Here is a 22,910-nt window from a genome sequence, read left to right as displayed (position 1 = left end):
CCTGATCTAAACTGTTGCCCATTCTGAAAATGAGAAAGAACCAGTATATAAGATTCCTGAGAGTTGAAGAATGAGGAATTTGAATCTCAGAGTTTGGGGGGTGGGGAACTTTCAGTAATTTTTTCTTTGTGCGTTTATTTCACCTTTTTATACGTAAATGTACATTTTCTAAAATTAATTTGAGGCAGCTTAGGGGAAAAGACACATATAATCTAGCCACTACAATTAAATAAAAACAACCTTTATTTCTCTATCCACCTAAATTTTCAAGGAAAAGTTACAGTGAATGTGTCTCACTTCAAAAGCAAATAATAGTAGGAACATATATTGCATCCTAAATACAAATTTTATAACTACAGAAATTTATTACTAGTTTAACTAACAGTCTATTGGTATCACTGAATGAGGTGAGCAATATAAAGCAGTTAAAGATTTTGCTTCTCTGAAACTATCGTTATTGCATCATCAATTTTATGAAATATGTAAGTGTCTAATTATAGAACTTACAATATTTAAGGATTGTAGTTTTTAAAAAGTTGAATAGACTTATTCCTTTTCATCTTGGAGACAGATTATGGGTAGTAGATAAGAACATTAAACCAAGTCTTGATTGGACAGCAGGGTCAAATGAGATGAAGGCATCTCTTCCGTGTCCATCAGGGAAGGTTTTGTGGATGAACTTTGTTTTCAGGGGCTTTTGAATAAGGGTGATGGGATGACTAACTAGTTGCAAAGAGTGTGTGCTTAGTCGCTTAGCCATGTCTAACTCTTTGCTACCCCATGGACTGTAGCCCACCAGGCTTCTCTGTTCTGGGATTCTCCAGGCAAGAATACTGGAATGGGTTGCCATGCCCTCCTCCAGGGAATCTTCCCAACCCAGGGATTGAACCCAGGTCTCCTGAATAGCAGATGGATTCTTTACCACCTGAGACACCAGGGAAGCCCTGCTGAATATAGAGTGTTTATTAAATGGCATTGTGTTGGAGGTGGCAGTAATTGAACTAGGGCAGTGATCAGTCTGACATTGGTTGGCAGTGAGTGAAATAACCAACTTCTCATTTCTGGTGGAGAGAGAAGATGGGGAGTAACCATGGGAAGTCTGCTTATCAAAATGCTTCAGAGGGCTTAGCCCAGACTCTGAAGAAGAGGCTCTACCCATTTACATGTGTTCGTGCTAAGTCGATTCAGTCACATCTGACTCTGTGCAACCGTATGGACTGTAGCCACCAGACTCCTCTGCTCATGGGATTCTCCAGGCAAGAACACTGGAGTGGGTTGCCATGCCCCCCTCTAGGGGATCTTCCTGACCCAGGGATCAATCCTGCATCTCTTATGTCTCCTGCACTGGCAGGCAGGTTCTTTTTACCACTAGTGCCACCTTGTTATTCAGTCACTCAGTGGTGTCCCACTCTGTGCGACCCTACTGACTGCAGCGCGCCAGGCTTCCCTGTCCTTCACCATCTCCCAGAGCTTGCTCAAACTCATGCGCACTGAGTCGGTGATGCCATCCAACCATCTCATCCTCTGTCATCCCCTTCTCCTCCTGCCTTCAACCCTCCAGCATCAGGGTCTTTTCCAATGAGTCAGTTCTTCACATCCACACAGTCAAAGGCTTTAACGTAGTCAATGAAGGAGAAGTAGATGTTTTTCTGGAATTCTCTTGCTTTTTCTGTGATCCAACAGATGTTGGCGATTTGATCTCTGGTTCTCAGGGTGGAAGAAAGGACAGCACAATCGTAGTGATTTAATCAAGAGAGACAACCAAATTCAGATAACTTAGTGACAGTCAAATATTTGCCTGCATTTTCCACTACATATGTATTAGCCAATTTTAATTCTGTTTGTGAAAGTTGACGGTATAAGTCATTCTAAATATCAGAATGCTATAAGGATAAAAGGAATAAAGTATTAACAACAAAATGTCAAGTAGAATATTTGTCATAATCAGGGTAGCAATGTAATGTGAAAATCTACTTCATATTTCAACTCAGTAACGTAGGATTTAGTCTCTTCTAATTTTCATTATCAGAGTTAGAAAATAAATAGCTACTTAACTTTGTTTATCCAAAATACCGAAATTTCTGAAGAGAAACAAGTAAGCTAACATTTTTCTATAGAAGCAGAAATAATAAAAGATAGTAATTCTATAAATTCAAATGGAGCATTGATATTTATGATTATTACTTTGAAATTTTCATTATTTCATAATTCTTAGCCAGGTCTGATAAAATCCCTTTAACTTTCTCTCTCTCTGTCCACTATTCTTCCAGCTCTTTACTCCTCCAAACCGATGTCACTACTTCCTACCTCCCAGGGAGAGCTCCAGCCCCACAATACACACTCTCTGAATCTAATATATCAGGTTTCTACACCCATAAACAGCCTAGACAAACCCAATGGTTCCTACATTCTACTATGCTATTGACAGACTTCTCAAACACACTTTTCTTCACCCAGAGATACATCCAATTCTGAATTGTGTATGCTCCTACATATGGCAGCCAGGTGAATCCCTACAAGAATGAATGCATTCTCCCACTCCAGGCACTATTCTGTGTCAGATGTTATTGGGCTCAGGAAACATAGGAAGTGACTAAAGTGCCTGTCTCCAAGAAGTTCAAAGTCTAGGAAGACAGATCAATTAACTAAAAATTATATGAGAGACCAAAATAGATACCTTTACACATCTACCAGAATGGCTAAATTTTATTTTATTTCATTATTATTTTTTTAATAAATTTATTTATTTTAGTTGGGGGCTAATTACTTTACAATATTGTAGTGGTTTTTGCCATACATTGACATGAATCAGCCATGGGTTTACATGTGTTCCACATCCTGAACCCCCCTCCCACCTCCCTCCCCATCCCATCCCTCTGGGTCATCCCATTGCCCCAGCCCTGAACATTTGTCTCACACATCGAACCTGGAATGGTGTTCTGTTTCACATATGACAATATACATGTTTCAATGCTATTCTCTCAGAACGTCCCACCCTCACCTTCTCTCTCAGAGTCCGTAAGACTGTTCTATGCATCTGTGTCTCTTATTCTGTCTCGCATATAGGGTTATCATTACCATCTTTCAAATTCCATATATATGCATTAGTATACTGTATTGGTGTTTTTCTTTCTGGCTTACTTCACTCTGTATAGGGCTCCAGTTTCATCCATCTCAATAGAACTGATTCAAATATATTCTTTTTAATGGCTGAGTAATATTCCATTGTGTATATGTACCACAGCTTCCTTATCCATTCGTCTGTTGATGGACATCTAGGTTGCTTCCATGTCCTGGCTATTATAAACAGTGCTGCGATGAACATTGGGGTACACGTGTCTCTTTCAATTCTGGTTTCCTCGGTGTGTATGCCCAGCAGTGGGATTGCTGGGTCATGTGGCAGTTCTATTCCCAGTTTTTTAAGGAATCTCCACACTGTTCTCCATAGTGGCTGTACTAGTTTGCATTCCCACCAACAGTGTAAGAGGGTTCCCTTTTCTCCACACCCTCTCCAGCATTTATTGCTTGTAGACTTTTGGATAGCAGCCATTCTGACTGGCGTGAAATGGTACCTCATTGTGGTTTTGATTTGCATTTCTCTATTAATGAGTGATGTTGAGCATCTTTTCATGTGTTTGTTAGCCATCTGTATGTCTTCTTTGGAGAAGTGTCTGCTTAGTTCTTTGGCCCATTTTTTGATTGGGTCGTTTATTTTTCTGGAATTCAGCTGCAGGAGTTGCTTGTATATTTTTGAGATTAACTGTTTGTCTGTTGCTTCGTTTGCTATTATTTTCTCCCACAGAATGGCTAAATTTTAAAGGTCTCACAACAGCAAATGCTGGCAAGGTGTGAAGCAACACATTTTTTGTAGGATTATGAAATGGTAAAATCACTTAAGACAGAAGTTGGCAGTTTCTTTTAAAACTAAATAAGAAAAGCAATCCTGAATACTCATTGGAGAGACTGATGTTGAAGCTGAAGCTCCAATACTTTGGTCACCTGATGTGAAGAGCCAACTCATTAGAAAAGACCCTGATGCTGGGAAAGATTGAAGGCAAGAAGAGAAGGGGACAACAGAGGACGAGATGGTTGGATGGCATCACTGACTCAATAGACATGAGTTTGAGCAAGTTCCGGGAGATGGTGAAGGGCAGGGAAGCCTGGCGTGCTGCAGTCCACGGGATTGTAAAGAGTGGGACATGACTGAGCGACTGAACAACAACAAAATAGTCTATGACCATAAATTCTAATCCTAGCATTTACACAAAAGAACTGAAGACGTATCCCAAAAAACTTGTTCAAGAATATTCATAATAGCTTTATTTATAATAGCCAGAAACTAGAAACAGCCCAAGTGTGCATCAGTTGGATGATGGATTTTTTTTTTAGAAAAAAAGCTGTGATACAGCAAAACAATGGAATACTACTCAGTAATGTTTTGTAAATGAACTTCTAACACATACAACAAAACTCTGAATGATATGTATTCTGAATTATTTGGAAGGCAGTATATTGATATCTGCAAATACTTTGAAATGCATTTTTAAAAAAGATGTATTGATGGTTGGGTAGTGTTGTAACAAAGTAAGCAGAGTAAAATGTTATTTGCAAAATCATGCAAAATTCTTTCAGCTTTTCTGTCTGCTTGAAAATTTTCATGATAAAATGTTGGGGAAAATTACATGAGAGCATAGAAGATAGGTAAGGTACAGAGATGCCGAGAAAAAGATATTTCACCCCAGCTGTAGAGAAGAATAAAGTAATGTCAAAGACGACACGACTGAGAAGGTGATGTCTGGGATGTGCTGAATGAATAAGCTTTCACCAGGCAGGAGAAGCAAGTTTGATTGGCTCCTAACAACCTGATCATGCTGGAGCATGGGTAAGCACATCCTGAAGAGGGATAGGAGGTGGGGATAACATGATAAGCAGAGGCCATATCATAGAAAGTTGAGTGTACTGTGCTAAGGTTTATCCTATTATTGATGAGGAATTATTGTAGGTTTTAAGCATAGTTTATGGGGTGATACAACTTACACTTTAAAAAGATCACTCTGAAAATAGTGTAAAAAAGAAATGTCCAACTATGAGGCTGGAGGCAGGAAAATAGGACAAAGCATGTTGCAATAGCTTTAACAAGGGGTAAGAGTAGCCTAATTTAAGACAACGGAAGTGCAGGTGGTAAGGAAGTATAGGGTTTGGAAACTGTTTATGATGTAAGAGTGACAGGAGATTAAATGGAGAGAGTTGGTGATTGAGTTGATGTGTGGAATGAGAGAAAGAAGAGTTGAGAATGATCCTAAAGGTCCTGAGTAAATAATGATAAAGTATAAAGGGTGGAAGGAGCAAGTGTTAGGAGAGAATATGCATATAATGGGAAATGCTTATTCTCTAATGCCTATCTGCAGTGTCCAGATGGACCTGTTCAGGAGGTTATTGAACATAAAGCCTGGGCCTCAGTAAGGAAACGAGCATTAGATTGATTGATTTTCTCATTTCCTTTTTATCATCTACTTACCTCTAACTCATTCCAAAGAAAATTTTGGAGATAACAACCAATACACACTTTAAAACCATCAAATTGGATGCTGGGAAAGATTGAAGGCAGGAGGAGAAGGGGACGACAGAGGATGAAATGGTTGGATGGCATCACCGACTCAATGGACATGAATTTGGGTAAACTCTGGGAGTTGGTGATGGACAGGGAGGCCTGGCGTGCTGCGGTCCATGGGGTTGCAAAGAGTCGGACACAACTGAGTGACTGAACTGAGCTGAACTGAACCTCTAACTCGTTCCAAAGAGAATTTTGGAGATAACAACCAATACATACTTTAAAACCATTAAATTGGATGTGATCTGGTATATGACTGTGTGTGCGTGTGTACACACACGCACACTCAGTCATGTCCAACTCTTTGCGACCCCATGGACTGTAGCCCGCTGTCCATGGCTTGATTCCATGGCTCCATGTCCATTCCATGGCTCCTCTGTCCATGGAATTTTCCAGGCAAGTATACCCGAGCGGGTTGCTATTTCCTTCTCCAGGGGATCTTCCCAACCCAGGGATCGAACTCGTCTCTCTTACATCTCCTGCATTGGCAGTTGGATTCTTTACCAGCTGAGCCATCAGGGAAGTTCCCTGGTGTATGACTAGCCCCATACAAACTGCAAAAGGAAAAATCAACGGCTGTTCTACAGCCACTCATATACAGTTTGTGTTATCCTCCTGGGGATACAGTCTTATGTGCATCTGTGATGTAACAGAAAGAACAATAAACAAGAGTTTGGAAACGTGGTTTCTGGTTCCAGCTTTCTCATTAGCAGTTGACTCTGAGCAACTTGTTTAAGCCCTCAGAGGCCTCCAGTGTAAGACAGCTGAATTATTTGACCTCTGTGATCCCTTCCAGCTCTCAAGTGGGAATTTCTTTGAGCTGTATTTCATGGCTTATTATTCAGGTGCTTTTCCTCTCCAGTGACCTTCACTTGGCCTCCAAGGTACTAATTAGCACCTTAAATAGAGAAGGGGAGAAAGAAAGGTTGGGGGGGGAAGTGTGTTCTCTTGCTTGGATATTATGATAAGAAAATATTGAAAATAGAAAAACTAACCTCATTAAAATTGATGAGGTTTGGGTTTATACAGACTCCTCCATCCAATGAGGTCATAGGCAATTCTGCAACAAGAAAGACTATTTAAGGTTCATTTAGATATAAATGAGGATGGCCTTATACTGTGGCTTTGCTATGCATTTCTATAGAAATCACAATGTTTGGGTATAATAAATAGAGTATTCAGCCAACTTCAGTTTGCCTTTCAAAAAAGAAAACAATGAATCATACATCCAAACACAGAGTTTTCTCTTTAAATGTGATGGATAATCACAATCATAAAATTTAAATGACTTATGACCAAATGACCTAAAAAGGGAATTACAATAAAGCTACGTGAAACAAAATGTTGAGCAAAACTGTTGCAAAATTCCAAGTACAGTCAACACACTATGTTCAAGCCATGAAAAACTTCATGGTACGCTGTGAATGAGCTTTATTCTGGTTTGGGGGTGAACGTTTCCAGTGGCCTGCAATGCTCCTTCCCATCTCTTCTGTCTAGAAAATGCTTACAGCCACTGTTTTCAAACTTGTGTGTATCAAATCCAATGGAAGGCTTATGAAAACGCAAATTGCTGGTCCTTCCCTCAGAGTTTGTCATTCATTACTTCTGCGAAAGTCTCAGGAACTGACATTTCTAACAAATTCCCAGGTGATACTTATGCTGCTAGTCTAGGAATCATACTTTAAAAACCCCTGGCCCTGGGCTTCCCAGTTAACGAAGTGGTAAAGAACCTGCCTGCCAATTCAGAAGACAAGAAACGCAGGTTCAGTCCCTGGGTTGGGAAGATCCCCTGGAGGAGGGCATGGCAACGCACTTCAGTATTCTTACCTGGAGAATCCCATGGACAGAGAAGCCTTGCAGGCTACAGTCCATAGGCTCACACAGAGTTATATAAGACTGAAGCAACTTAACACGCAGACATGTATGATAGAAACCAACATGACACCATAAAGCAATCATCCTCCAATTAAAAAAAAAATCAAGACCAACGAAAGAACCACTGGCCCTGGACTTCCATGGTGGTCCATTGGTTGAGAATCTGCCTGCCAATGCAGAGGATGCAGGTTCAATCCCTGGTCCAGCAAGATTCCATATGCTATGGAGCAGTATATGGAGTGCTTATGCCACAAGCACTGAAGTCTGCACTCTAGAGCCCACACTCCACAACAAGAGAGTAACCTAAGCCCTGCTCTCTGCAACTAGTGAAAGCCATTCATGTAGCAATGAAGACCCAGCACAGCCAATAATAATATAAATAAATAAATAAAAATAAAATAAAAAACATTGGCCCTACACTTACTTGTATTTCAAAAACCCAACTCAAATAGCACTCCCTGGGTGAAAGTAGGGTAGAGTGGAAAAGGCTTTCACTTTCCAGTTTTCTTCCCAGAAGACTATAGACAATTCTGTATTAGAGCTAGATTACAACTCTTGTCCTGAATCTGCTTCCATGTCTCCACCCTACCCCCACCCTGCTTCTTTGAAAGTTTCTGGAAAGGAAGGCTCAAATCTTATTCATACTTTTATGTTTCCCAGTATGTAGAGTAGTGGTTGTCCCCACCAGATACTTAATCAATGGACCAAATAATAATAATAATAATTAATTAATTAATGTATGTATGTATAAAAGAATGGCTATGAAAGAACTTTTACAATTGAAGTGAAAAACATAGTGCAAATGAATCTTCTCAAGATCCAGTTAAAATGCAGATTCTGATTCAGAAAGTTTGGGGTGGGACCTGAGAGTCTGAATTGTAAAAGTTCCAAGTCAAGAACTTTCACAAGCACACTTCAGGTTACAATTACTGTAACAGTAGTTTCCAGCCTTGACTGTACATTAGGACACCTGTGGACCTTTGACAACATAGTTTCTAGTCTGTTTCTCAGATTGATTAAGTCAGAGTCTCTGGATATGGGTCTCAGGCATCAGGGTCTTTTCAAACCTCCTCAGTTATTTTAATATACTGCCAGAGCTGTGAGCAGTTGATATCTACAGTAATCACATATGATATAGTCACCTTACATTAAAATCTAAATTTATGTGATTCAAATCATGGCAATTTTTTTGTATTATTTATGATTACATTGATATTGATAATATTAAGTATATAATTTATTCTCTTTAAATCACTTTTTAACATAAAATCATCTTATTATTATCTGGCAGATGTCATTATTTAAACCCAGCCAGAAAAGAAATTTCTGACAGCTTTTAAAATAAAGCTTTATTTAATGTTTACTTAATGTTTCTCAAACCATGTATTTTAAAAGACCAGTTATTATTTTAGACAACTATAATTATGATATATATTTTTCTTAGAAATATGGCAATTGACCCCGAAAGAAAGTGCCTTCAACATTGATTGATGTCAAATGTCAGATTTCAGGGCATCTGGCCCTGAAATGCTGGCTTCCAGAAAGGACTATTGTTTTCACAGTCTGTCTTAAAGAAGCAGAGTCAGGATTTTTTTTAATCTGTTTAAAGAAAAATTATCAAATAAAAATCCATATTTACACAGGATATACATAATAGAGTATTCTTTCACACTAAAGAAGAAAGATCTTAATACATACTTTGAACTATTAAGCCACCAGAGTGCTTTTAAAATAGAATCCAATCTGCAAGTCAGCTTATAACAACTTTTCACAAATGCAACCTTGCCATGATGTAAAGGAATGCCTCTATGGTTGACTTTGATCTTGGTGTTTAAAAAAGCAGCCCAAATAATACTAAACTTTACAGAAGTGGGGTGATCTGTTTTAATATTCCTCTAGAAATAGGCTGCGTAATCCATCCCAGGTCCCTCCCACCAAAGCTCCAAGCAGCAGGTTTTAGTATCACCCCTTTCCAGAAGTGTGTTGAAATGTCATACACAGTACTCAGTAGAGATACTTGGCAGTGCTGCAAACTCCAGTGTTCTGTACCTGATTCTGAGGAAAAGAAAGAGAAGCTCAGTTATCCATATGCACAAACCAAAGCTGAGTTCAGGGAATTAGGCCCCTTTCAGGCCTCTTGTTCTTTAAGAATAAAAGTTTGGAATGAAAAGCTTTGAAAAACTAGTAGTTGAAACTCTTTATTAAGTACAATTCTTAAGAGTTGTACTTATTCGTTTTCTGATAATCTTAAATATCCAGGCAATTGTAATCATCAAAGACGTATTTGAAACAGCATGACTTGCATGTAAGAAAGAGTAAGAACAGTGCCAAATTCAATAAATTGTGCAGTCAAAAAACAACCACATGACAGAAAGGAGAAGTTCCAGAAACAAGCCCAAGAGCTGTCTGCACATAAATTTCCTAATGAACTAAAATTCTTTTTCTTATGGCTGAACTCAAAACACAAAGGTGCTTACAATGCATTAAGGAAAAGCAGTGTGAAATCTAAGATTTGACTTTTATTCTCTCCTCATTAATCCAACACCTTAAAATTCAGTGTCCAGATTTATCTTTTTCTGAAACTTTCCTAAGATCATCAATGTCATCCTACAAAAAACAGGTGCCAGAAATCTGAAGGATATCTTTTTTTAAAAAAAATTCTGATTTTCAGCAAAGGACAGAATGTGGATTTCATAAAACCAAAGTGAGTGGTAGGAAAGCCCACCACTGATTGTAGGAAAAAATTTAGAATCAATTATTTTCAAAATATCAAGCACTTAAAGAGGAAGTTGTGATCATTAGGAACTACCCTGATTTCAAGAACACTCATGACAGGTTTTTTCCCCTAAGATTAGTGGTGTGGTAGGAATCACAGACCTACTGTAGATAATATAAATCTGCATTTCAGCAATCATGATATCCTTGTGGACAAGATGGATAAACGTTAATCACTTTAAAGCTTGGGTAGAGCCAAACCCAAAGATTGTTGAGTTATGAATCAAAATCTCTGCAGAGAGACTTTACAAAAGCATTCCACAAAGTTTTATCCATGTTCTTAAACTAGTTCATGCTTTTACTGGCAACTTGAATGGGGGTATTTGTGACCCAGTGATCAAATTTTCAGACAACTTGAAGATGGAAAAGAGCAATAATGGTAAAGGACTGCATGCTAAATCATTTCAGTCATGTCCAAGTCTTTGCTACCCCATGGACTGTAGCTGGCCAGGCTCCTCTGTCCATGAGATTTTCCAGGCAAGAACACCGGAATGGGTTGCCCTTCCCTTCGCCAAGGGATCTTCCCAACCCAGGGATCGAACTCACATCTCTTATGTCTCCTGCATTGTAGGATGGGTTCTTTATCACTAGTGCCACCTGGGAAGCCCTGGTCCAGGACTGAATAGATTACAAAAATATTACAGATGCCTGCACCACCTGGCCAGAGCTAATTCGACTGAATTTAACAGGATGAACATCAAGTTCCCTGATACAGCTCATCTACTTCTCAGAGCTGATGAATGGGAGGAACACGAGGAGGTCGCTCAGGACAGAGTCTGGCACATAGCTATATGCCCCAAATTTTATTATTATTATCATCTCATTATTCATTTTTATTTTCTTTAGTTCATGAGGCTCTGCCAGAAAAAGAAATCTTTTAAAACAAATTTCAGACAATTGAAGACTAGAGTCATGCCCTTCATTTTGTGCCATGCTTCTACTCTGGTGAATGTACGAGTGGATGCCACCTTGCCTCACTTCCTGAATTGAGGGAGAAGAGAGATGCCAATCATGTACTTGATTAATAATCTGACCTCCCACATGCTCTTTATTTGAACTTTCCTGAGTTTCCTTCTGTATAGTTATTTCCAAGCAAATCTGAAAAACATTTTTAAACAGAATGTGCTCTGCTGTGCCTAGTTGCTCAGTCAAGTCTGACTCTTTGCAACCCTGTGGACTACTGTCCACAGGAGCCTGCCAGGCTCCTCTTCCATGGGGATTCTCCAGGCAAGAATACTAGAATGGGTTGCCATGCCATCCTCCAGACGATCTTCCCAACCCAGGGATCGAACCCAGGTCTCCCATATTGCAGGCAGTTTCTTTACCATCTGAGCCACCAGGGAAGCCCTTTAAACAGAATAGTGTTTTATTCAATATTTCCTGTGTACCTAGCACTCAGAAAGGTATCCATAGGTAGAGTATCTCTATACTTCACCAAAACCCAATGAGGTAGGTATTATTCCTTCCATTTTATGCATGAGAAAACTGCAACTCAGAGGATCACAAAGACTTGTATGTTCAAAGGAATCAGTGGTCAAGTCCCTTCGTTACCTTCTCTCTGCTCTTGAAGTCAGATAACTGTCCTCAAATATTTTAGCCATCCTGGTATGTGCTGTATTCTCAGTCGCTCAGTCATGTCTGACTCTTTGCAACCCCATGGACTACAGGCTCCTCTGTCCATGGAATTCTCCAGGCAGGAATACTGAAGTAGGTTGCCATTTCCTACTCCAAGGGATCTTCCTGACCCAGGGATTGAACCCACGTCTCTTGTGTTTTTTGCATTGGTAGGCAGATTCTTTACTCCTGCACCAGCTGACAAACCTCCATCCTGGAGTGGTAGCCCCCAATCCACCCCCAAACCACCAACTTCCAAGGCCATCCCTTACTTTAGTAGAAAACTTCCAGATGTGCGTTTCACACTCAGGACAGAGCAGTCATAGATCCTGGTCACTGAGAATCAACCAATCACAGTTGTGGGAAGGCATCCTTGATTCTGAAAGAATTCTTCACTGAAGTCCCAATTCTCATCTGTCTAGACTCACAAAGGCCATTCCTTATTGACAGTGACTGTCTTCACAATGGTCACACTAGGACTTGAGAACTAAGGTCGTCCCCTCCTGTGGCTTTTCTTTTCCAAAACTTATATGATCCCATAAGGGAGAATACACTTCTGGTTAAAAACTGCCTTTGAGTTCCCAAGTTACCTCATTATATGAGGTGAGGGGTTGATTTAATTGAGTTATATAGTAAGTGTCATAAAAATATGCAGTGGAAGGTTCATTTTCAGGGTGATTTCATTTAGGAAGTAATTAAAGAAGACGTTAAAGACGTCTCCATCACCACGGTGTCACAAATTGCTTATCCATCGAGAGTAAATTCAAACATATGCAGGGACATCTCACATGAGAGATCAGAACAAAAGCCGGCAGGATTCCAGGCTGACAAATCAAAGCCAGAATCCCAAATCTCTGGCATTATGGATTCACCTTTTCTTTAACAATTAAATACACAGCCTGAAACCCCCATTCTAAATACTATAGTCAAACCAGATCTTTGGTGGGATTTTCATTCATTCATTCCAACAATCTCTTCCTGAGTGACTACTGTGTGTCAAGCTCTATTCTAGGCAGTAGAAATAAAGCAAGAAATATCTAGGTTAAAAAAAAAAGTCCTGGGGCTTCCCTGGTGGTCCAGTGGTTAAAACTCTACCCTCCCATCGCAGGGGCCCTGAGTTTGACCCCTGATCAGGGAACTAGGTCTCATGTGCAGCAACTAAAACCCAGCAGCCAAATTTAAAAAGAGAGAGCTGTATGTTCAACAACAACAAAAAAAATCCAGCTATATGTTAAAAAAGAAAGCAAGAAAACTCCTGCCCTCATGGAGCTTATGTTGTTTGTGTGTGCTGAGAGCAGGAAAGCTGGGGTAGGGAGGGGCTGTTTTCTTCAGAATGATTCATTCTGAAACCTGTAGTCCCCTGTATCCTGGTAGCTGCTGCCGTCTCTCTCTGCCCTGGTGGAAAATACCACCCTCACTTTCTTCGCTCCCCACAGAGAGCCTCTAACACAAGTTGGTGTATAATAGGTTTTTATAGATGAAAGGTAACAGAAGGAGCATATCATAGCATAATGAAATACAAGCAACAACTTAAAATGTAATACTAAATATTGCTAATCTAAAAAGCTACTACCTATTCTCCCTGGTGGGCTGTTTCTTGCTGGCCATATAATCCCTCAGGCTCTGGCTTGTTGCCATCTTCTCCCATCTCTCTCCAGATCTTTTTGCCAGCTCCTGATTCTCCTAGCTGCCAGCCTCTGACCTTCACTTTCCTTTTACTTTTCTCATGCAAAGCAGTTCACCCAAGGCTTCAGGACTAAGCCCTGGCTGAGGTTGATGGAGAGAGGGGGCTTCACCTTTCCCATCCAAAAAGTCAGCCAAGATATTTTTTTTTTCAAAATAAAGAACCATCTTTCCTGTTGTGAATTTTACCACTCCCCTACCATGTGAGCTGCAGCCTGTTCTAGTTTCAGCAGAATTTTTTTCCTCATTGCCGTCAGCCAGCAGTTGTGGGAAAACAGTACGCAGAGTGAATTGCTAAAGACTACCCCAAAAGTGGAAATTTAAGCACTCACAGTAACAAAGCTTTGGGGAAATGTCATTAAAGATTCCAAACAAATGAGCGATCAATCCTTGTATACTCAATATTGAACAAGTAGAAACTGAGCGCCTTTCAAAAAAATCAAGTTGGATCATGACCTCAAGTAGAATATCAAACTGACTTTCAAATATATCAGAGATTCAAACATGAAAGGGGGAACACAGGGATCTCCCTGATGGTCCAGTAGTTAAGACTCCTATGCTTCCACTGCAAAGGGCCCGGGGTTTGATCTGTGGAAAGGAAAAAAAAAAAAAGCTGAAATCAATAAATGACTTTAGAAGAAAAGGACCACAAAAATAATAGAACATGATTGAGGTTTTAAAAAGTAATATTCTTGAAGTAGAAAAAATCTTCTAAGTATGATATTGAAAAGTAAAGAGAAAAAGTTAGCAATCTGACTAAATATAAATGTTAAACTTCCACATAGCAAAACTACCACAAATCACATCCAAAAAAAATGAGAAAACATTGTTTAACACACAAAACAAATTTAAGAATAAATTCTTCAGAAGACAAACAATATCATCAAAATGAACAGAAAATTTTTTTGCTTTTCTTTTTTTTAAATTAATTTATTTATTTTAATTGGAGGCTAATTACTTTACAATATTGTAGTGGTTTTTGCCATACATTGACATGAATCAGCCATGGTATACATGTGTCCCCCATCCTGAACCCCTCTCCCAACTCCCTCCCCATCCCATCCCTCAGTGTCATCCCAGTGCACTGGCCCTGAGAGCTCTGTCTCATGCATCGAACCTGGACTGGCGATCTGTTTCACACATGGTAATATACATGTTTCAATGCTATTCTCTCAAATCATCCCACCCTCGCCTTCTCCCACAGAGTCCAAAAGCCTGTTATTTATATCTGTGTCTCTTTTGCTGTCTCACATATACGGTCATCGTTACCATCTATCTAGTCCATATATATGTGTTAATATACTGTATTGGTGTTTTTCTTTCTGACTTACTTCACTCTGTATAATAGGCCCCAGTTTCACCCACCTCATTAGAACTGATTCAAATGCTTTCTTTTTTAACAGCCGAGTTATATTCCATTGTGTATATGTACCACAGCTTTCTTATCCATTCGTCTGCCGATGGACATCTAGGTTGCTTCCTTGTCCTAGCTATTGTAAACAGTGCTGGGACGAACGTTGGGGTACACATGTCTCTTTCAATTCTGGTTTCTTTGATGTGTATGCCCAGCAGTGGGATTGCTGGGTCGTATTGCAGTTCTATTTCAAGTTTTTTAAGAAATATGCACACTGTTCTCCATAGTGGCTGTACTAGTTTGCATTCCCACCAACAGTGTAGGAGGGTTCCCTTTTCTCCACACCCTCTCCAGCATTTATTGTTTGTAAACTTTTTGATAGCAGCCAGTCCAGCCAGCATGAGATGGTACCTCATTGTGGTTTTGATTTGCATTTCTCTGATGAGTGATGTAAAGTAAAGTAAAGTAATGTAAATGTAAAGTAAAAGTAAATGTAAAGTAAAGTAACGCTCAAAATTCTCCAAGCCAGGTTTCAGCAATACGTGAACCGTGAACTTCCAGATGTTCAAGCTGGTTTTAGAAAAGGCAGAGGAACCAGAGATCAAATTGCCAATATCCGCTGGATCATCGAAAAAGCAAGAAAGTTCCAGAAAAACATCTATTTCTGCTTTATTGACTATGCCAAAGCCTTTGACTGTGTGGATCACAATAAACTGTGGAAAATTCTGAAAGAGATGGGAATACCAGACCATCTGACCTGTCTCTTGAGACACCTGTATGCAGGTCAGGAAGCAACAGTTAGAACTGGACGTGGAACAACAGACTGGTTCCAAATAGGAAAAGGAGTCCGTCAAGGCTGTATATTGTCACCCTGCTTATTTAACTTATATGCAGAGTACATCATGAGAAACGCTGGGCTGGAGGAAACACAAGCTGGAATCAAGATTGCCTGGAGAAATATCAATAACCTCAGATATGCGGATGACACCACCCTTATGGCAGAAAGTGAAGAAGAACTAAAGATCCTCTTGATGAAGGTGAAAGAGGAGAGTGAAAAAGTTGGCTTAAAGCTCAATGTCCAGAAAACTAAGATCATGGCATCTGGTCCCATCACTTCATGGGAAATAGATGGGGAAACAGTGGAAACAGTGTCAGACTTTATTTTGGGGGGCTCCAAAATCACTGCTGATGGTGATTGCAGCCATGAAATTAAAAGACGCTTACTCCTTGGAAGGAAGGTTATGGCCAACCTAGATAGCATATTTAAAAGCAGAGACATTACTTTGCCAACAAAAGTACGTTTAGTCAAGGCTATGGTTTTTCCAGTGGTCATGTATGGATGTGAGAGTTGGACGGTGAAGAAAGCTGAGCACTGCAGAATTGATGCTTTTGAACTGTGGTGTTGGAGAAGACTCTTGAGAGTCCCTTGGACTGCAAGGAGATCCAATCAATCCATCCTAAAAGAGATCAGTCCTGGGTGTTCATTGGAAGGTCTGATGTTGAAGCTGAAACTCCAATACTTTGGGCACCTCATGCGAAGGGTTGACTCATTGGAAAAGACCCTAATGATGGGGTAGGATTGGGGGCGGGAGGAGAAGGGGATGACAGAGGATGAGATGGTTGGATGGCATCACCGACTTGATAGACATGGGTTTGGGTAGACTCCGGGAGTTGGTGATGGACAGAGAGGCCTGGTGTGCTGCAATTCATGGGGTCGCAAAGAATTGGACACGACTGAGCGACTGAACTGAACTGAACTGATGAGTGATGTTGAGCATCTTTTCGTGTGCTTGTTAGCCATCTGTATATCTTCTTTGGAGAAATGTCTGTTTAGTTCTTTTGCCCATTTTTTGATTGGGTCTTTTATTTTTCTGGAATTGAGCTGCATGAGCTGCTTCTATATTTTTGACATTAATTCTTTGTCAGTTGCTTCATTTGCTATTGTTTTCTCCCATTCTGAAGGCTGTCTTCTCACATTGCTTATAGTTTCCTTTGTTGTACAAACGCTTTTAAGTTTACTTAGGTCCTATTTGTTTATTTTTGCTTTTATTCCCATTTCTCTAGGGAATGGGTCATAGAGGAGGATCTTGCTGTGATTTATGTCAGAGAGTGTTTTACCGATGTTTTCCTCTAGGAGTTTTATAGTTTCTGGTCTTACATTTAGATCTTTAATCCATTTTGAGTTTATCTTTGTGTATGGTGTTAGAAAGTGTTCTAGTTTCATTCTTTTACAGGTGGTTGACCAGTTTTCCCAGCACCACTTGTTAAAGAGATTGTCTTTTCTTCACTGTGTATTCTTGCTTCCTTTGTTAAAGATAAAGTGTCCATAGGTGCATGGATTTATCTCTGGGCTTTCTATTTTGCTCCATTGATCTGTATTTCTGTCTCTGTGCCAGTACCCTACTGTCTTGATGAATGTAGGTTTGTAGTACAGTCTAAAGTCAGGTGGGTTGATTCCTCCAGTTTCAGTCTTCTTTCTCAAGATTACTTTGGCTATTCGAGGTTTTTTGTAATTGCATACAAATTGTGAAATTATTTTGAACTGAAAATTTAAAGGTAGGCAAAGGGTATGATCAAGCAGCATATACATACACACAAATGGTCACTGAAACCACAAAAATATATTCAAATTTGTTCTGCCTTAAATAAATAAGCATTTTGAAAAGGATATTGTTGATATCGTTTTCCACCTAGCTTAATGGCAAATATATAAAAATTTGCAATACCAAGTGGTGGTTATAAGAGGGATTATTCATTTTCACACATGTTAATATAGAATATAAATTGGTGCAAACTTTTTGATAGGTTATTGTTGTTTAGTCTCTTGGTCATTTCCGACTCTTTGTAGGGAAAAGGTTTCAATCTTCCTGAGTTCCAAAAGGCAGATTCAAGCAGTTAGTAATTAGGGGAGTGAAGAAATGTAGAAACAAAGGAAAGGCAGTCAAGAAACAATCCGTTGTTGTTGTTCAGTCGCTAAGTTATGTCCTACTCTTTGCGACCCCATTGACTGCAGCACTCCAGGCTTCCCTGTCCTTCACCGTCTCCTGGAGTTTACTCAAACTCATGTCCATTGAGTCAGTGATGCCATCCAATCATCTCATCCTCTGCTTCCCCCTTCTCTTGCCCTCAATCTTTCCCAGCATCAGGGTCTTTTCCAACGATTTGGCTTTTTGCATCAGGTGGCCAAAGTATTGGAGCTTCAGCTTCAACATCAGTCCTTCCAATGAATATTCAGGGTTGTTTTCCTTGAGAATTGACTGGTTTTATCTCCTTGCAGTCCAAGGGACTCTCAAGAGTCTTCTCCAACACCACAGTTCAAAAGCATCAATTCTGCAGCGCTCAGCTTTCTTCACCGTCCAACTCTCACATCCATACATGACCACTGGAAAAACCATAGCCTTGACTAGATGGACTTTTGTTGGCAAAGTAACGTCTCTGCTTTTAAATATGCTATCTGGGTTGGCCATAACCTTCCTTCCAAGGAGTAAGCGTCTTTTAATTTCATGGCTGCAATCACCATCAGCAGTGATTCTGGAGCCCAAAAAAATAAAGTCTGTCACTGTTTCCACTGTTTCCCCATCTATTTCCCATGAAGTGATCAGCCAAGGATCGAACCTGTGTCTCTCGCATCTCTTCCATTGCAGGAGGATTCTTTACCCACTGAGCCACCTGGGAAGCCCGCCCATATAGGAATGGTTATATCAATCATTTTCCTGGGCTCCAAAATCACTTTATTTTCTTGGGCTCCAAAATCACACCAGATGGTGACTGCAGCCATGAAATTAAAAGACACTTAACTCCTTGGAAGAAAAGCTATGATCAACCTAGACAGCACATTAAAAAGCAGAGACATTACTTTGCCAACAAAGGTCCGTCTAGTCAAAGCTATGGTTTTTCCAGTAGTCATCTATGGATGTGAGAGTTGGACTATAAAGAAAGCTGAGTGACAAAGAATTGATACTTTTGAACTGTGGTGTTGGAGAAGACTCTTGAGAGTCCCTTGGACTGCAGGGAGATCAAACCAGCCAATCCTAAAGGAAATCAGTCCTGAATATTCATTGGAAGGACTGATGCTGAAGCTGAAGGTCCAATACTTTGGCCACCTGATGCGAAGAACTGACTCCTTAGAAAAGACCTTGATGCTAGGAAAGATTGAAGGCAGGAGAAGTGGACGACAGAGGATGAGATGGTTGGATGGCATCACCGACTCAATGGACATGAGTTTGGGTAAGCTCCAGGAGTTGATGATGGACAGGGAAGCCTGGTGTGCTGCAGTCCATGGGGTTGCAAAGAGTCAGACATGACTGAATGACTGAACTGAACTGATAGCTTAATAAGACCTTCAACAGACAAAGACATCTATTCCCTCAAATGGTCATCTATCCACATTGGCTTCAATGAGTTATCTTTTTTCTGTCTCATCTACCATGATCAGTTCACTAAGGACTGATATTTAATGGGAGATGGTGGTTTAGTCCCTAAGCATGACTCTTGTGACCCCATGGACTGTAGCCCGCCAGGCTCCTCTACTCATGGGATTCTCCAGGCAAGAATACTGAAGTGGGTTGCCACTCCCTTCTCCAGGGGATCTTCCCAACCCAGGTATCGAACGCAGGTCTCCTGCATTACAGTCAGATTTTTTACCAACTGAACTATAAGGAAGATGTGCCCATTTAACTGGTTCAGTTCAGTTCAGTCGCTCAGTCCTGTCCGACTCTTTGCGACCCCATGAATTGCAGCACATCAGGCCTCTCTGTCCATCACCAACTCCCGGAGTCTACCCAAACCCATGTCCATCGAGTCAGTGATGCCATCCAACCATCTCATCCTCTGTCGTCCCCTTCTCCTCCCGCCCCCAATCCTACCCCATCATTAGGGTCTTTTCCAATGAGTCAACCCTTCGCATGAGGTGCCCAAAGTATTGGAGTTTCAGCTTCAACATCAGACCTTCCAATGAACACCCAGGATTGATCTCTTTTAGGATGGATTGATTGGATCTCTTTGCAGTCCAAGGGACTCTCAAGAGTCTTCTCCAACACCACAGTTCAAAAGCATCAATTCTTCAGCGCTCAGCTTTCTTCACCGTCCAACTCTCACATCCATACATGACCACTGGAAAAACCATAGCCTTGACTAAACGTACTTTTGTTGGCAAAGTAATGTCTCTGCTTTTAAATATGATATCTAGGTTGGCCATAACCTTCCTTCCAAGGAGTAAGCGTCTTTTAATTTCATGGCTGCAGTCAACATCAGCAGTGATTCTGCAGCCCAAAAAAATAAAGTCTGACACTGTTTCCACTGTTTCCCCATCTATTTCCCATGAAGTGATGGGACCAGATGCCATGATCTTAGTTTTCTGAACATTGAGCTTTAAGCCAACTTTTTCACTCTCCTCTTTCACTTTCATCAAGAGGCTCCCACCAATAAAGGCAGTGTAATGTTTTAGCCAATGTTTAAAATATTGAAAAATTTCAAATTGGTAAACAGACACTGCTTTAAGCACATTCCTCCACCGACTAGACCTGGTCACCCTGACTTTCATCTGTCCTAGGAACCTTATTTACCTCCTCCACAGTCCAACAACTAAAGGGTTATTGCCAGGTACAGCCAGAGCTTCTAGAAGCCTGATCTAGTGACACAGTCAGTATGTCTTCAGTTTGGCAAGTATGCTATGTCTGTTGGTAAATATTGTCAAATGCTGACTCCCTCAAAACACTGCCAAAATAATCTGTTCACAAGGCAAAGTTGAGTTTATTGCTTACTGTAGTTTTTTTTTTTTTGACTCTAGTAAAAGAAAAGAACTACATTGATAGAGTCTTAGTTATCTTTTGAAGTGGAAAGGCAAAGTTGGAATATTTATGAGGTTTTGGGTTTTGAGTTTTGGTTTAAAGCTATTCTTCAAATATGGGGATGATGTCTTAACTACTATTGGGGAAGGATTGTGACGTAAAAGTTTAGGATTAGTATATACAGCAAGGTAAGAGTTCTGAAGCAAGGGTTTTAACATGTCTTGGAGAATAAATCATCATTTGATGTTATGTATTAAATACTTTGAAGTTTATTTAAATGGGTTTTTAGGGAAGTTTTTGAAATGGAAAATACAGGTATTTGCAAATTTTATCTTCCTGGTTAAGAGTTTCCTGAAATAATAAATATTGATGAAGGCAATAAAATAGTTAAATTTTATTAACGTAGAAGACATACTGTTTGTTTATAGATAGTTTCATTTCTCATTGTGGTCATTCTTAAGCAAGAGCTGAAGATTAGGCCCTTAACATCTGGGAGTACGATCAACCTAGATATTCACTACTCTTGGAGTTGTCATGACTGAGTATCCAGTTTCTTAAGGTGGTTTTTCCAACCTCCTTAAGTGTAAAGTTTTTCTATTCCTTCTTTGGATGGTCATTTGTTGGATCATTTGATGGTTCAGTGACTATACAGAGGGACTTAGAATACCTCTCATTTGAACACCACAGTGCAAATAAATACTAAGAGGATTTCTGATCAGAGTTTGTAGTCCACTTTTCAGCCAGGATCCAATAATACCTAAATTAAACTAAGAAAAATGATCTCACTGCCAATGTAAATACCATAGAACCAAGTATGGAATATTAGCCAAATTGTCTAATTTATCATGTCTTTGTTTGCTTCCTAGAGCATTTTAACAATATTAAAGATCCCAAAGAGGTGTGCAGGAATAGAAATACAGCAACACAACATACTTTTCCAAAACCAGCATAAGATACCCTTTAAGAGACTAATATTATATCTAAAATTTCCTATTCTGAACCAGTGTCTGTCCAATTTCATGAACCTCTTGGATGAGAGCTACAGCCTTGGTAGAATTGTCTGGCTCTCTCTGCATCACAGCATTCACCTACTTTCTATACTTATAAAACATGAGAGAAAGAGACTGAAAGAGAGAAGAAATCAGTTCAGAATTCCCCTTGGGCAATTAGAGGTTCAATTCTCCAATCAAAACCCAAGTTTTCTCCTTGATTTACATTGTCTAACAACATCTTGTTCTGAGAGAGAAACCAATAGGCCAACATGGGCTCTGTAGGGGGTCAGAAACTATCTTAGAAGCAGGCAACAGTTTACCAACATAACAAGTTCCCATACAGTGTGCAAGGAGTATCTAGTAGCCCTTTCTATACTATTCAAATGCCAGTCTTAAAGAGTCCCCTTTGATCTGTTTTTAGCCAAGATACTCCTAAGACATTATCAGACAGTGTTGTAATATTTTGGCACCATGAATCAGGAATGATCCAGGGCCAGGCAATGAAATTTGCAGAAGTAAGATCATTAGTAAAAGATAAGTAATCTTACTTGTAAGACTTCTGAAAGTAAGATGGCCTTCAAAAATACATGATTTGTTTCCTAATTCTCTCCCAAGTTATATTTCTGTGAAAGTTCAGTTATAGAGCTAGTTTCCATGAAAGGTGCCTGAGTATTGTTTTGGTAGAGACAGGAACCTTCTTTTCTAGATAAGATATGACAGAGAGTTTTAGATTTATGGCTGTGTGGCCAGTGGAGGTATTGCCATCTAGAAAACCACTTAACAGTCAAGTCTAGTTCTCAGAAAATCAACTGATTCATTACAAGGAACAAGTGTCAAAGAAAGACAGGGTGTCTCTCAAAGGAAAATGTGTGCAAACCCAAGAGCCAATCTTGCTGAATGCATCAGGCAGTTCACTACTAAAAAATAGCCATATATTGAACTCATATCAAAGAATGATTGAGGATACAAAAAGCAAAATCAAGAATGGAGGCTTTATAGGGGATATAAAGGTAGCCTTATACCAACAAAAGAGGCAATAAGATAGCTATTAATATAAAAACAAAGAACAAAAGAACACAGGTTAAGATATGACAATATATGGTCTTGTTCAATGTTCAGTGGATCCTGGATAGAAGCTGTCTACATCTCAAGTAGTCTTCTGCTTTATCTAGAAATCTTGGGTGAATGCCATCTCCTCCCAGAGACTTTCTACTTTG

The sequence above is a fragment of the Giraffa tippelskirchi genome, chromosome 7, assembly GCF_054371585.1.
Source record: "Giraffa tippelskirchi isolate mGirTip1 chromosome 7, T2T-mGirTip1v1.2.pri, whole genome shotgun sequence".
Lineage (NCBI taxonomy): Eukaryota > Metazoa > Chordata > Mammalia > Artiodactyla > Giraffidae > Giraffa > Giraffa tippelskirchi.
This window is presented reverse-complemented; position numbering follows the sequence as displayed.